We start from the raw sequence: 16,463 nt of genomic DNA, 5'->3' as shown, positions 1-16,463 counted from the left end.
GTTTGTAGGGCTCCCTTGGGTCTATCAGGGTGGCACAAATTTGCCGTGGGGACAACTTCGGTGTGGGTTCCATCCTTCGATATAAGGATTTTTTGCAGTCAGGGCCAGGGGCCCCTGGGCACATCCTATTTCCATTTTCCCTGGGAAAGAAAATTCAGCAGTCCAGGTTCCTGATGTCAGTTTGTAGGGCTCCCTTGGGTCTATCAGGGCAGCACAAGTTTGAGGTGGGGACAATTTCGGTGTGGGGTCCATCCTTCGATATAAGGATTTTTTGTAGTGAGGCCCCAGCCCAGGGCCAGGGGCCCCTGGGCACATCCTTTTTCCATTTTCCCTGGGAAAGAAAACTCCGCAGTCCAGGTTCCTGATGTCAGTTTGTAGGGCTCCCTTGGGTGTATCAGGGCAGCAGAAGTTTGAGGTGGGGACAACTTCAGTGTGGGCTCCATCCTTCGATATAAGGATTCTTTGCAGTCAGGGCCAGGGGCCCAGGGCCAGGGGCCCCTGGGCAAATCCTTTTTCCATTTTCCCTGGGAAAGAAAACTCAGCAGTCCAGGTTCCTGATGTCAGTTTGTAGGGCTCCCTTGGGTCTATCAGGGCAGCACAAGTTTGAGGAGGGGACAACTTCGGTGTGGGGTCCATCCTTCGATATAAGGATTCTTTGCAGTCAGGGCCAGGGACCCCTGGGCACATCCTTTTTCCATTTTTCCTGGGAAAGAAAACTCAGCAGTCCAGGTTCCTGATATCAGTTTGTAGGGCTCCCTTGGGTGTATCAGGGCAGCACAAGTTTGAGGTGGGGACAACTTTGGTGTGGGCTCCATCATTCGATATATTGATTTTGTGCACTCAGGGACAGGGGCCCCCAGGAACATCCTTTGGCCATTTTCCCTGGGAAAGAAAACTCAGCAGTCCAGGTTCCTGATGTCAGTTTGTAGGGCTCCCTTGGGTCTATCAGGGCAGCAGAAGTTTGAGGTGGGGACAACTTCGGTGTGGGGTCATCGTTTGATATAAGGTTTTTTTGTAGTGATGGCTCAGCCCACGGCCAGGGAACCCTGGGCACATCCTTTTTCCATTTTCCCTGGGATAGAAAACTCAGCAGTCCAGGTTCCTCATGTCAGTTTGTAGGGCTCCCTTGGGTCTATCAGGGCAGCACAAGTTTGAGGTGGGGACAACTTCGGTGTGGGGTCCATCCTTCAATATAAGGATTTTTTGCAGTCAGGGCCAGGGGCCCAGGGCCAGGGGCTCCTGGGCACATCCTTTTTCCATTTTCCCTGGGAAAGAAAACTCAGCAGTCCAGGTTCCTGATGTCAGTTTGTAGGGCTCCCTTGGGTCTATCAGGGCAGCACAAGTTTGAGGTGGCGACAACTTCAGTGTGGGCTCCATCCTTCGATATAAGGATTTTTTGCAGTCAGGGCCAGGGGCCCCTGGGCACATCCTTTTTCCATTTTCCCTGGGAAAGAAAACTCAGCAGTCCAGGTTCCTGATGTCAGTTTGTAGGGCTCCCTTGGGTCTATCAGGGCAGCACAAGTTTGAGGTGGGGACAAATTCGGTGTGGGCTCCATCCTTCGATATAAGGATTTTTTGTAGTGAGGGCCCTGTCCAGGGCCAGGGGCCCCTGGGCACATCCTTTTTCCATTTTCCCTGGGAAAGAAAACTCAGCAGTCCAGGTTCCTGATGTCAGTTTGTAGGGCTCCCTTGGGTCTATCAGGGCAGCACAAGTTTGAGGTGGGGACAACTTCGGTGTGGGGTCCATCCTTCGATATAAGGATTTTTTGCAGTCAGGGCCAGGGCCCCCTGGGCACATCCTTTTTCCATTTTCCCTGGGAAAGAAAACTCAGCAGTCCAGGTTCCTGATGTCAGTCTGTAGGGCTCCCTTGGGTCTATCAGGGCAGCACAAGTTTGAGGTGGGGACAACGTCGGTGTGGGGTCCATCCTTCGATATAAGGATTTTTTGCAGTGAGGCCCCTGCCCAGGGCCAGGGGCCCCTGGGCACATCCTTTTTCCATTTTCCCTGGGAAAGAAAACTCAGCAGTCCAGGTTCCTGATGTCAGTTTGTAGGGCTCCCTTGGGTCTATCAGGGCAGCACAAGTTTGAGGTGGGGACAAATTCGGTGTGGGGTCCATCCTTCGATATATGGATTTTTTTCAGTCAGGGCCAGGGGCCCCTGGGCACATCCTTTTTCCATTTTCCCTGGGAAAGAAAACTCAGCAGTCCAGGTTCCTGATGTCAGTCTGTAGGGCTCCCTTGGGTCTATCAGGGCCGCACAAGTTTGAGGTGGTGACAACTTCGGTGTGGGGTCCATCCTTCGATATAAGGATTTTTTGCAGTGAGGCCCCTGCCCAGGGCCAGGGGCCCCTGGGCACATCCTTTTTCCATTTTCCCTGGGAAAGAAAACTCAGCAGTCCAGGTTCCTGATGTCAGTTTGTAGGGCTCCCTTGGGTCTATCAGGGCAGCACAAGTTTGAGGTGGGGACAACTTCGGTGTGGGGTCCATCCTTCGATATAAGGATTTTTTGCAGTCAGGGCCAGGGGCCCAGCCCAGGGGCCCCTGGGCACATCCTTTTTCCATTTTCCCTGGGAAAGAAAACTCAGCAGTCCAGGTTCCTGATGTCAGTTTGTAGGGCTCCCTTGGGTCTATCAGGGCCGCACAAGTTTGAGGTGGGGACAACTTCGGTGTGGGGTCCATCCTTCGATATAAGGATTTTTTGCAGTGAGGCCCCTGCCCAGGGCCAGGGGCCCCTGGGCACATCCTTTTTCCATTTTCCCTGGGAAAGAAAACTCAGCAGTCCAGGTTCCTGATGTCAGTTTGTAGGGCTCCCTTGGGTCTATCAGGGCGGCACAAGTTTGAGGTGGGGACAACTTCGGTGTGGGCTCCATCCTTCAATATAAGGATTTTTTGCAGTCAGGGCCAGGGGCCCAGGGCCAGGGGCTCCTGGGCACATCCTTTTTCCATTTTCCCTGGGAAAGAAAACTCAGCAGTCCAGGTTCCTGATGTCAGTTTGTAGGGCTCCCTTTGGTCTATCAGGGCAGCACAAGTTTGAGGTGGGGACAACTTCGGTGTGGGCTCCATCCTTTAATATAAGGATTTTTTGCAGTCAGGGCCAGGGGCCCCTGGGCACAACCTTTTTCCATTTTCCCTGGGAAAGAAAACTCAGCAGTACAGGTTCCTGATGTCAGTTTGTAGGGCTCCCTTGGGTGTATCAGGGCAGCACAAGTTTGAGGTGGGGACAACTTCGGTGTGGGGTCCATCCTTCGATATAAGGATTTTTTGCAGTCAGGGCCAGGGGCCCAGCCCAGGGGCCCCTGGGCACATCCTTTGGCCATTTTCCCTGGGAAAGAAAACTCAGCAGTCCAGGTTCCTGATGTCAGTTTGTAGGGCTCCCTTGGGTCTATCAGGGCAGCACAAGTTTGAGGAGGGGACAACTTCGGTGTGGGGTCCATCCTTCGATATAAGGATTTTTTGCAGTCAGGGCCAGGGGCCCCTGGGCACATCCTTTTTCCATTTTCCCTGGGAAAGAAAACTCAGCAGTCCAGGTTCCTGATGTCAGTTTGTAGGGCTCCCTTGGGTCTATCAGGGCCGCACAAGTTTGAGGTGGGGACAACTTCGGTGTGGGGTCCATCCTTCGATATAAGGATTTTTTGCAGTGAGGCCCCTGCCCAGGACCAGGGGCCCCTGGGCACATCCTTTTTCCATTTTCCCTGGGAAAGAAAACTCAGCAGTCCAGGTTCCTGATGTCAGTTTGTAGGGCTCCCTTGGGTCTATCAGGGCAGCACAGCTTTGAGGTGGGGACAAATTCGGTGTGGGCTACATCCTTCGATATAAGGATTTTTTGCAGTCAGGGCCAGGGGCCCCTGGGCACATCCTTTTTCCATTTTCCCTGGGAAAGTAAACTCAGCAGTCCAGGTTCCTGATGTCAGTTTGTAGGGCTCCCTTGGGTCTATCAGGGCAGCACAAGTTTGAGGTGGGGACAACATCGGTGTGGGGTCCATCCTTCGATATAAGGATTTTTTGCAGTGAGGCCCCTGCCCAGGGCCAGGGGCCCCTGGGCACATCCTTTTTCCATTTTCCCTGGGAAAGAAAACTCAGCAGTCCAGGTTCCTGATGTCAGTTTGTAGGGCTCCCTTGGGTCTATCAGGGCAGCACAAGTTTGAGGTGGGGACAAATTCGGTGTGGGGTCCATCCTTCGATATATGGATTTTTTTCAGTCAGGGCCAGGGGCCCCTGGGCACATCCTTTTTCCATTTTCCCTGGGAAAGAAAACTCAGCAGTCCAGGTTCCTGATGTCAGTCTGTAGGGCTCCCTTGGGTCTATCAGGGCCGCACAAGTTTGAGGTGGTGACAACTTCGGTGTGGGGTCCATCCTTCGATATAAGGATTTTTTGCAGTGAGGCCCCTGCCCAGGGCCAGGGGCCCCTGGGCACATCCTTTTTCCATTTTCCCTGGGAAAGAAAACTCAGCAGTCCAGGTTCCTGATGTCAGTTTGTAGGGCTCCCTTGGGTCTATCAGGGCAGCACAAGTTTGAGGTGGGGACAACTTCGGTGTGGGGTCCATCCTTCGATATAAGGATTTTTTGCAGTCAGGGCCAGGGGCCCAGCCCAGGGGCCCCTGGGCACATCCTTTTTCCATTTTCCCTGGGAAAGAAAACTCAGCAGTCCAGGTTCCTGATGTCAGTTTGTAGGGCTCCCTTGGGTCTATCAGGGCCGCACAAGTTTGAGGTGGGGACAACTTCGGTGTGGGGTCCATCCTTCGATATAAGGATTTTTTGCAGTGAGGCCCCTGCCCAGGGCCAGGGGCCCCTGGGCACATCCTTTTTCCATTTTCCCTGGGAAAGAAAACTCAGCAGTCCAGGTTCCTGATGTCAGTTTGTAGGGCTCCCTTGGGTCTATCAGGGCGGCACAAGTTTGAGGTGGGGACAACTTCGGTGTGGGCTCCATCCTTCAATATAAGGATTTTTTGCAGTCAGGGCCAGGGGCCCAGGGCCAGGGGCTCCTGGGCACATCCTTTTTCCATTTTCCCTGGGAAAGAAAACTCAGCAGTCCAGGTTCCTGATGTCAGTTTGTAGGGCTCCCTTTGGTCTATCAGGGCAGCACAAGTTTGAGGTGGGGACAACTTCGGTGTGGGCTCCATCCTTCAATATAAGGATTTTTTGCAGTCAGGGCCAGGGGCCCCTGGGCACAACCTTTTTCCATTTTCCCTGGGAAAGAAAACTCAGCAGTACAGGTTCCTGATGTCAGTTTGTAGGGCTCCCTTGGGTGTATCAGGGCAGCACAAGTTTGAGGTGGGGACAACTTCGGTGTGGGGTCCATCCTTCGATATAAGGATTTTTTGCAGTCAGGGCCAGGGGCCCAGCCCAGGGGCCCCTGGGCACATCCTTTGGCCATTTTCCCTGGGAAAGAAAACTCAGCAGTCCAGGTTCCTGATGTCAGTTTGTAGGGCTCCCTTGGGTCTATCAGGGCAGCACAAGTTTGAGGTGGGGACAACTTCGGTGTGGGGTCCATCCTTCGATATAAGGATTTTTTGCAGTCAGGGCCAGGGGCCCCTGGGCACATCCTTTTTCCATTTTCCCTGGGAAAGAAAACTCAGCAGTCCAGGTTCCTGATGTCAGTTTGTAGGGCTCCCTTGGGTCTATCAGGGCCGCACAAGTTTGAGGTGGGGACAACTTCGGTGTGGGGTCCATCCTTCGATATAAGGATTTTTTGCAGTGAGGCCCCTGCCCAGGACCAGGGGCCCCTGGGCACATCCTTTTTCCATTTTCCCTGGGAAAGAAAACTCAGCAGTCCAGGTTCCTGATGTCAGTTTGTAGGGCTCCCTTGGGTCTATCAGGGCAGCACAGCTTTGAGGTGGGGACAAATTCGGTGTGGGCTACATCCTTCGATATAAGGATTTTTTGCAGTCAGGGCCAGGGGCCCCTGGGCACATCCTTTTTCCATTTTCCCTGGGAAAGTAAACTCAGCAGTCCAGGTTCCTGATGTCAGTTTGTAGGGCTCCCTTGGGTCTATCAGGGCAGCACAAGTTTGAGGTGGGGACAACATCGGTGTGGGGTCCATCCTTCGATATAAGGATTTTCTGCAGTCAGGGCCAGGGGCCCCTGGGCACATCCTTTGGCCATTTTTCCTGGGAAAGAAAACTCAGCAGTCCAGGTTCCTGATGTCAGTTTGTAGGGCTCCCTTGGGTCTATCAGGGCAGCACAAGTTTGAGGTGGGGACAACTTCGGTGTGGGGTCCATCTTTCGATATAAGGATTTTTTTGCAGTCAGGGCTAGGGGCCCCTGGGCACATCCTTTGGCCATTTTCCCTGGGAAAGAAAACTCAGCAGTCCAGGTTCCTGATGTCAGTTTGTAGGGCTCCCTTGGGTCTATCAGGGCAGCACAAGTTTGAGGTGGGGACAACTTCGGTGTGGGGTCCATCCTTCGATATAAGGATTTTTTGCAGTCAGGGCCAGGGGCCCCTGGGCACATCCTTTTTCCATTTTCCCTGGGAAAGAAAACTCAGCAGTCCAGGTTCCTGATGTCAGTTTGTAGGGCTCCCTTGGGTCTATCAGGGCAGCACAAGTTTGAGGTGGGGACAACTTCGGTGTGGGGTCATCGTTTGATATAAGGTTTTTTTGTAGTGATGGCTCAGCCCACGGCCAGGGAACCCTGGGCACATCCTTTTTCCATTTTCTCTGGGAAAGAAAACTCAGCAGTTCAGGTTCCTGATGTCAGATTGTAGGGCTCCCTTGGGTCTATCAGGGCAGCACAAGTTTGAGGTGGGGACAAATTCGGTGTGGGCTCCATCCTTCGATATAAAGATTTTTTGCAGTGATGCCGTAGCCCAGGGCCAGGGGCCCCTGGGCACATCCTTTGGCCATTTTCCCTGGGAAAGAAAACTCAGCAGTCCAGGTTCCTGATGTCAGTTTGTAGGGCTCCCTTGGGTGTATCAGGGCAGCACAAGTTTGAGGTGGGGACAACTTCGGTGTGGGGTCCATCCTTCGATATAAGGATTTTTTGCTGTGAGGCCCCTGACCAGGAGCAGGGGCCCCTGGGCACCACCTTTTTCCATTTTCCCTGGGAAAGAAAACTCAGCAGTCCAGGTTCCTGATGTCAGTTTGTAGGGCTCCCTTGGGTGTATCAGGGCAGCACAGGTTTGAGGTGGGGACAAATTCGGTGTGGGCTCCATACTTCAATATAAGGATTTTTTGCAGTCAGGGCCAGGGGCCCCTGGGCACATCCTTTTTCCATTTTCCCTGGGAAAGAAAACTCAGCAGTCCAGGTTCCTGATGTCAGTTTGTAGGGCTCCCTTGGGTCTATCAGGGCAGCACAAGTTTGAGGTGGGGACAACTTTGGTGTGGGGTCCATCATTTGATATATTGATTTTGTGCACTCAGGGCCAGGGGCCCCCAGGAACATCCTTTGGCAATTTTCCCTGGGAAAGAAAACTCCGCAGTCCAGGTTGCTGATGTCAGTTTGTAGGGCTCCTTTGGGTGTATCAGGGCCGCACAATTTTGAGGTGGGGACAACTTCGGTGTGGGGTCCATCCTTCGATATAAGGATTTTTTGCAGTCAGGGCCAGGGGCCCCTGGGCACATCCTTTTTCCATTTTCCCTGGGAAAGAAAACTCAGCAGTCCAGGTTCCTGATGTCAGTTTGTAGGGCTCCCTTGGGTCTATAGGGGCAGCACAAGTTTGAGGTGGGGACAACTTCGGTGTGGGGTCATCGTTTGATATAAGGTTTTTTTGTAGTGATGGCTTAGCCCACGGCCAGGGAACCCTGGGCACATCCTTTTTCTATTTTCCCTGGGAAAGAAAACTCAGCAGTCCAGGTTCCTGATGTCAGTTTGTAGGGCTCCCTTGGGTCTATCAGGGCAGCACAAGTTTGAGGTGGGGACAACTTCGGTGTGGGGTCCATCCTTCAATATAAGGATTTTTTGCAGTCAGGGCCAGGGGCCCAGGGCCAGGGGCTCCTGGGCACATCCTTTTTCCATTTCCCCTGGGAAAGAAAACTCAGCAGTCCAGGTTCCTGATGTCAGTTTGTAGGGCTCCCTTGGCTCTATCAGGGCAGCACAAGTTTGAGGTGGCTTCAACTTCAGTGTGGGCTCCATCCTTCGATATAAGGATTTTTTGCAGTCAGGGCCAGGGTCCCCTGGGCACATCCTTTTTCCATTTTCCCTGGGAAAGAAAACTCAGCAGTCCAGGTTCCTGATGTCAGTTTGTAGGGCTCCCTTGGGTCTATCAGGGCAGCACAAGTTTGAGGTGGGGACAACTTCGTTGTGGGGTCCATCCTTCGATATAAGGATTTTTTGCAGTCAGGGCCAGGGGCCCCTGGGCACATCCTTTTTCCATTTTCCCTGGGAAAGAAAACTCAGCAGTCCAGGTTCCTGATGTCAGCTTGTAGGGCTCCCTTGGGTCTATCAGGGCAGCACAAGTTTGAGGTGGGGACAACTTCGGTGTAGGGTCCATCCTTCGATATAAGGATTCTTTGCAGTCGGGCCCCAGCCCAGGTCCAGGGGCCACTGGCACATCCTTTTTCCATTTTCCCTGGGAAAGAAAACTCAGCAGTCCAGGTTCCTGATGTCAGTTTGTAGAGCTCCCTTGGGTCTATCAGGGCAGCACAAGTTTGAGGTGGGGACAACTTCGGTGTGGGGTCCATCCTTCGATATAAGGATTTTTTGCAGTCAGGGCCAGGGGCCCCTGGGCACATCCTTTTTCCATTTTCCCTGGGAAAGAAAACTCAGCAGTCCAGGTTCCTGATGTCAGTTTGTAGGGCTCCCTTGGGTCTATCAGGGCAGCACAAGTTTGAGGTGGGGACAAATTCGGTGTGGGGTCCATCCTTCGATATAAGGATTTTTTGCAGTGAGGCCCCTGCCCAGGAGCAGAGGCCCCTGGGCACATCCTTTTTCCATTTTCCCTGGGAAAGAAAACTCAGCAGTCCAGGTTCCTGATGTCAGTTTGTAGGGCTCCCTTGGGTCTATCAGGGCAGCACAAGTTTGAGGTGGGGACAACTTTGGTGTGGGCTCCATCATTCGATATAAGGATTTTTTGCAGTCAGGGCCAGGGGCCCCTGGGCACATCCTTTTTCCATTTTCCCTGGGAAAGAAAACTCAGCAGTCCAGGTTCCTGATGTCAGTTTGTAGGGCTACCTTGGGTCTATCAGGGCAGCACAAGTTTGAGGTGGGGACAACTTTGGTGTGGGGTCCATCCTTTGATATAAGGATTCTTTGCAGTCAGGGCCAGGGGCCTCTGGGCGTATCCTTTTTCCATTTTCCCTGGGAAAGAAAACTCAGCAGTCCAGGTTCCTGATGTCAGTTTGTAGGGCTCCCTTGGGTCTATCAGGGCAGCAGAAGTTTGACGTGGGGACAACTTCGGTGTGGGGTGCATCCTTCGATATAAGGATTTTTTGCAGTCAGGGCCAGGGGCCCCTGGGCACATCCTTTTTCCATTTTCCCTGGGAAAGAAAACTCAGCAGTCCAGGTTCCTGATGTCAGTTTGTAGGGCTCCCTTGGGTCTATCAGGGCAGCACAAGTTTGAGGTGGGGACAACTTCGGTGTGGGGTCCATCCTTCGATATAAGGATTTTTTGCAGTCAGGGCCAGGGGCCCCTGGGCACATCCTTTTTCCATTTTCCCTGGGAAAGAAAACTCAGCAGTCCAGGTTCCTGATGTCAGTTTGTAGGGCTCCCTTGGGTCTATCAGGGCAGCGCAAGTTTGAGGTGGGGACAACTTCGGTGTGGGGTCCATCCTTCGATATAAGGATGTTTTGCAGTCAGGGCCAGAGGCCCCTGGGCACATCCTTTTTCCATTTTCCCTGGGAAAGAAAACTCAGCAGTCCAGGTTCCTGATGTCAGTTTGTAGGGCTCCCTTGGGTCTATCAGGGCAGCACAAGTTTGAGGTGGGGACAACTTCGGTGTGGGGTCCATCCTTCGATATAAGGATTCTTTGCAGTCAGGGCCAGGGGCCCCTGTGCACATCCTTTTTCCATTTTCCCTGGGAAAGAAAACTCAGCAGTCCAGGTTCCTGATGTCAATTTGTAGGGCTCCCTTGGGTATATCAAGGCAGCACAAGTTTGAGGTGGGGACAACTTCGGTGTGGGGTCCATCCTTCGATATAAGGATTTTTTGCAGTCAGGGCCAGGGGCCCCTGGGCACATCCTTTTTCCATTTTCCCTGGGAAAGAAAACTCAGCAGTCCAGGTTCCTGATGTCAGTTTGTAGGGCTCCCTTGGGTGTATCAGGGCAGCACAAGTTTGAGGTGGGGACAACTTTGGTGTGGGGTCCATCCTTCGATATAAGGATTTTTTGCAGTCAGGGCCAGGGGCCCCTGGGCACATCCTTTTTCCATTTTCCCTGGGAAAGAAAACTCAGCAGTCCAGGTTCCTGATGTCAGTTTGTAGGGCTCCCTTGGGTCTATCAGGGCAGCACAAGTTTGAGGTGGGGACAACTTCGGTGTGGGGTCCATCCTTCGATATAAGGATTTTTTGCAGTCAGGGCCAGGGGCCCCTGGGCACATCCTTTGGCCATTTTCCCTGGGAAAGAAAACTCAGCAGTCCAGGTTCCTGATGTCAGTTTGTAGGGCTCCCTTGGGTCTATCAGGGCAGCACAATTTTGAGGTGGGGACAACTTCGGTGTGGGGTGCATCCTTCGATATATAGATTTTTTGCAGTCAGGGCCAGGGGCCCCTGGGCACATCCTTTTTCCATTTTCCCTGGGAAAGAAAACTCAGCAGTCCAGGTTCCTGATGTCAGTTTGTAGGGCTCCCTTGGGTCTATCAGGGCAGCACAAGTTTGAGGTGGGGACAACTTCGGTGTGGGGTCCATCCTTCGAAATAAGGATATTTTGCAGTTAGGCCCCAGCCCACGGCCAGGGGCCCCTGGGCACACCCTTTTTCCATTTTCCCTGGGAAAGAAAACTCAGCAGTCCAGGTTCCTGATGTCAGTTTGTAGGGCTCCCTTGGGTCTATCAGGGCAGCACAAGTTTGAGGTGGGGACAACTTCGGTGTGGGGTCCATCCTTCGATATAAGGATTTTTTGCAGTGAGGGCCAGGGGTCCCCGGGCACATCCTTTTTCCATTTTCCCTGGGAAAGAAAACTCAGCAGTCCAGGTTCCTGATGTCAGTTTGTAGGGCTCCCTTGGGTCTATCAGGGCAGCACAAGTTTGAGGTGGGGACAACTTCGGTGTGGGGTCCATCCTTCGATATAAGGATTTTTTGCAGTGAGTCCCCTGCCCAGGAGCAGGGGCCCCTGGGCACATCCTTTTTCCATTTTCCCTGGGAAAGAAAACTCAGCAGTCCAGGTTCCTGATGTCAGTTTGTAGGGCTCCCTTTGGTCTATCAGGGCAGCACAAGTTTGAGGTGGGGACAACTTTGGTGTGGGCTCCATCATTCGATATATTGATTTTGTGCACTCAGGGCCAGGGGCCCCTGGGCACATCCTTTTTCCATTTTCCCTGGGAAAGAAAACTCAGCAGTCCAGGTTCCTGATGTCAGTTTGTAGGGCTCCCTTGGGTCTATCAGGGCAGCAGAAGTTTGACGTGGGGACAACTTCGGTGTGGGGTGCATCCTTCGATATAAGGATTTTTTGCAGTCAGGGCCAGGGGCCCCTGGGCACATCCTTTTTCCATTTTCCCTGGGAAAGAAAACTCAGCAGTCCAGGTTCCTGATGTCAGTTTGTAGGGCTCCCTTGGGTCTATCAGGGCAGCACAAGTTTGAGGTGGGGACAACTTCGGTGTGGGGTCCATCCTTCGATATAAGGATTTTTTGCAGTCAGGGCCAGGGGCCCCTGGGCACATCCTTTTTCCATTTTCCCTGGGAAAGAAAACTCAGCAGTCCAGGTTCCTGATGTCAGTTTGTAGGGCTCCCTTGGGTCTATCAGGGCAGCACAAGTTTGAGGTGGGGACAACTTCGGTGTGGGGTCCATCCTTCGATATAAGGATTTTTTGCAGTCAGGGCCAGGGGTCCCCGGGCACATCCTTTTTCCATTTTCCCTGGGAAAGAAAACTCAGCAGTCCAGGTTCCTGATGTCAGTTTGTAGGGCTCCCTTGGGTCTATCAGGGCAGCACAAGTTTGAGGTGGGGACAACTTCGGTGTGGGGTCCATCCTTCGATATAAGGATTTTTTGCAGTGAGTCCCCTGCCCAGGAGCAGGGGCCCCTGGGCACATCCTTTTTCCATTTTCCCTGGGAAAGAAAACTCAGCAGTCCAGGTTCCTGATGTCAGTTTGTAGGGCTCCCTTGGGTCTATCAGGGCAGCAGAAGTTTGACGTGGGGACAACTTCGGTGTGGGGTGCATCCTTCGATATAAGGATTTTTTGCAGTCAGGGCCAGGGGCCCCTGGGCACATCCTTTTTCCATTTTCCCTGGGAAAGAAAACTCAGCAGTCCAGGTTCCTGATGTCAGTTTGTAGGGCTCCCTTGGGTCTATCAGGGCAGCACAAGTTTGAGGTGGGGACAACTTCGGTGTGGGGTCCATCCTTCGATATAAGGATTTTTTGCAGTCAGGGCCAGGGGCCCCTGGGCACATCCTTTTTCCATTTTCCCTGGGAAAGAAAACTCAGCAGTCCAGGTTCCTGATGTCAGTTTGTAGGGCTCCCTTGGGTCTATCAGGGCAGCGCAAGTTTGAGGTGGGGACAACTTCGGTGTGGGGTCCATCCTTCGATATAAGGATGTTTTGCAGTCAGGGCCAGAGGCCCCTGGGCACATCCTTTTTCCATTTTCCCTGGGAAAGAAAACTCAGCAGTCCAGGTTCCTGATGTCAGTTTGTAGGGCTCCCTTGGGTCTATCAGGGCAGCACAAGTTTGAGGTGGGGACAACTTCGGTGTGGGGTCCATCCTTCGATATAAGGATTCTTCGCAGTCAGGGCCAGGGGCCCCTGTGCACATCCTTTTTCCATTTTCCCTGGGAAAGAAAACTCAGCAGTCCAGGTTCATGATGTCAATTTGTAGGGCTCCCTTGGGTCTATCAAGGCAGCACAAGTTTGAGGTGGGGACAACTTCGGTGTGGGGTCCATCCTTCGATATAAGGATTTTTTGCAGTCAGGGCCAGGGGCCCCTGGGCACATCCTTTTTCCATTTTCCCTGGGAAAGAAAACTCAGCAGTCCAGGTTCCTGATGTCAGTTTGTAGGGCTCCCTTGGGTGTATCAGGGCAGCACAAGTTTGAGGTGGGGACAACTTTGGTGTGGGGTCCATCCTTCGATATAAGGATTTTTTGCAGTCAGGGCCAGGGGCCCCTGGGCACATCCTTTTTCCATTTTCCCTGGGAAAGAAAACTCAGCAGTCCAGGTTCCTGATGTCAGTTTGTAGGGCTCCCTTGGGTGTATCAGGGCAGCACAAGTTTGAGGTGGGGACAACTTCGGTGTGGGGTCCATCCTTCGATATAAGGATTTTTTGCAGTCAGGGCCAGGGGCCGCTGGGCACATCCTTTGGCCATTTTCCCTGGGAAAGAAAACTCAGCAGTCCAGGTTCCTGATGTCAGTTTGTAGGGCTCCCTTGGGTCTATCAGGGCAGCACAATTTTGAGGTGGGGACAACTTCGATGTGGGGTCCATCCTTCGATATAAGGATTCTTTGCAGTGAGGCCCCAGCCCAGGGCCAGGGGCCACTGGGCACATCCTTTTTCCATTTTCCCTGGGAAAGAAAACTCAGCAGTCCAGGTTCCTGATGTCAGTTTGTAGAGCTCCCTTGGGTCTATCAGGGCAGCACAAGTTTGACGTGGGGACAACTTCGGTGTGGGGTGCATCCTTCGATATATAGATTTTTTGCAGTCAGGGCCAGGGGCCCCTGGGCACATCCTTTTTCCATTTTCCCTGGGAAAGAAAACTCAGCAGTCCAGGTTCCTGATGTCAGTTTGTAGGGCTCCCTTGGGTCTATCAGGGCAGCACAAGTTTGAGGTGGGGACAACTTCGGTGTGGGGTCCATCCTTCGAAATAAGGATATTTTGCAGTTAGGCCCCAGCCCACGGCCAGGGGCCCCTGGGCACATCCTTTTTCCATTTTCCCTGGGAAAGAAAACTCAGCAGTCCAGGTTCCTGATGTCAGTTTGTAGGGCTCCCTTGGGTCTATCAGGGCAGCACAAGTTTGAGGTGGGGACAATTTCGGTGTGGGTTCCATCCTTCGATATAAGGATTTTTTGCAGTCAGGGCCAGGGACCCAGGGCCAGGGGCTCCTGGGCACATCCTTTTTCCATTTTCCCTGGGAAAGAAAACTCAGCAGTCCAGGTTCCTGATGTCAGTTTGTAGGGCTCCCTTGGGTGTATCAGGGCAGCACAAGTTTGAGGTGGGGACAACTTCGGTGTGGGGTCCATCCTTCGATATAAGGATTTTTTGCAGTCAGGGCCAGGGGTCCCCGGGCACATCCTTTTTCCATTTTCCCTGGGAAAGAAAACTCAGCAGTCCAGGTTCCTGATGTCAGTTTGTAGGGCTCCCTTGGGTCTATCAGGGCAGCACAAGTTTGAGGTGGGGACAACTTCGGTGTGGGGTCCATCCTTCGATATAAGGATTTTTTGCAGTGAGTCTCCTGCCCAGGAGCAGGGGCCCCTGGGCACATCCTTTTTCCATTTTCCCTGGGAAAGAAAACTCAGCAGTCCAGGTTCCTGATGTCAGTTTGTAGGGCTCCCTTGGGTCTATCAGGGCAGCACAAGTTTGAGGTGGGGACAACTTTGGTGTGGGCTCCATCATTCGATATATTGATTTTGTGCACTCAGGGCCAGGGGCCCCCAGGAACATCCTTTGGCCATTTTCCCTGGGAAAGAAAACTCCGCACTCCAGGTTGCTGATGTCAGTTTGTAGGGCTCCTTTGGGTGTATCAGGGCCGCACAATTTTGAGGTGGGGACAACTTCGGTGTGGGCTCCATCCTTCGATATAAGGATTCTTTGCAGTCAGGGCCAGGGGCCCCTGGGCACATCCTTTTTCCATTTTCCCTGGGAAAGAAAACTCAGCAGTCCAGGTTCCTGATGTCAGTTTGTAGGGCTCCCTTGGGTCTATCAGGGCAGCACAAGTTTGAGGTGGGGACAACTTCGGTGTGGGGTCATCGTTTGATATAAGGTTTTTTTGTAGTGATGGCTCAGCCCACGGACAGGGAACCCTGGGCACATCCTTTTTCCATTTTCTCTGGGAAAGAAAACTCAGCAGTTCAGGTTCCTGATGTCAGTTTGTAGGGCTCCCTTGGGTCTATCAGGGCAGCACAAATTTGAGGTGGGGACAACTTCGGTGTGGGCTCCATCCTTCAATATAAGGATTTTTTGCAGTCAGGTCCAGGGGCCCAGGGCCAGGGGCTCCTGGGCACATCCTTTTTCCATTTCCCCTGGGAAAGAAAACTCAGCAGTCCAGGTTCCTGATGTCAGTTTGTAGGGCTCCCTTGGGTCTATCAGGGCAGCACAAGTTTGAGGTGGCGACAACTTCAGTGTGGGCTCCATCCTTCGATATAAGGAATTTTTGCAGTCAGAGCCAGGGTCCACTGGGCACATCATTTTTCCATTTTCCCTGGGAAAGAAAACTCAACAGTCCAGGTTCCTGATGTCAGTTTGTAGGGCTCCCTTGGGTCTATCAGGGCAGCACAAGTTTGAGGTGGGGACAACTTCGTTGTGGGGTCCATCCTTCGATATAAGGATTTTTTGCAGTCAGGGCCAGGGGCCCCTGGGCACATCCTTTTTCCATTTTCCCTGGGAAAGAAAACTCAGCAGTCCAGGTTCCTGATGTCAGTTTGTAGGGCTCCCTTGGGTCTATCAGGGCAGCACAAGTTTGAGATGGGGACAACTTCGGTGTAGGGTCCATCCTTCGATATAAGGATTCTTTGCAGTGAGGCCCCAGCCCAGGTCCAGGGGCCACTTGCACATCCTTTTTCCATTTTCCCTGGGAAAGAAAACTCAGCAGTCCAGGTTCCTGATGTCAGTTTGTAGGGCTCCCTTGGGTGTATCAGGGCAGCAGAAGTTTGAGGTGGGGACTACTTCGGTGTGGGGTCCATCCTTCGATATAAGGATTTTTTGCAGTTTGGGCCAGGGGCCCCTGGGCACATCCTTTTTCCATTTTCCCTGGGAAAGAAAACTCAGCAGTCCAGGTTCCTGATGTCAGTTTGTAGGGCTCCCTTGGGTCTATCAGGGCAGCACAAGTTTGAGGTGGGGACAAATTCGGTGTGGGCTCCATCCTTGGATATAAGGATTTTTTACAGTCAGGGCCAGGGGCCCCTGGCACACCCTTTGGCCATTTTCCCTGGGAAAGAAAACTCAGCAGTCCAGGTTCCTGATGTCAGTTTGTAGGGCTCCCTTGGGTCTATCAGGGCCGCACAAGTTTGAGGTGGGGACAACTTCGGTGTGGGGTCCATCCTTCGATATAAGGATTTTTTGCAGTGAGGCCCCTGCCCAGGGCCACGGGCCCCTGGGCACATCCTTTTTCCATTTTCCCTGGGAAAGAAAACTCAGCAGTCCAGGTTCCTGATGTCAGTTTGTAGGGCTCCCTTGGGTCTATCAGGGCAGCACAAGTTTGAGGTTGGGACAACTTCGATGTGGGGTCCATCCT

This window comes from Lonchura striata, chromosome 33 (genome assembly GCF_046129695.1).
Source record: "Lonchura striata isolate bLonStr1 chromosome 33, bLonStr1.mat, whole genome shotgun sequence".
Lineage (NCBI taxonomy): Eukaryota > Metazoa > Chordata > Aves > Passeriformes > Estrildidae > Lonchura > Lonchura striata.
This window is presented reverse-complemented; position numbering follows the sequence as displayed.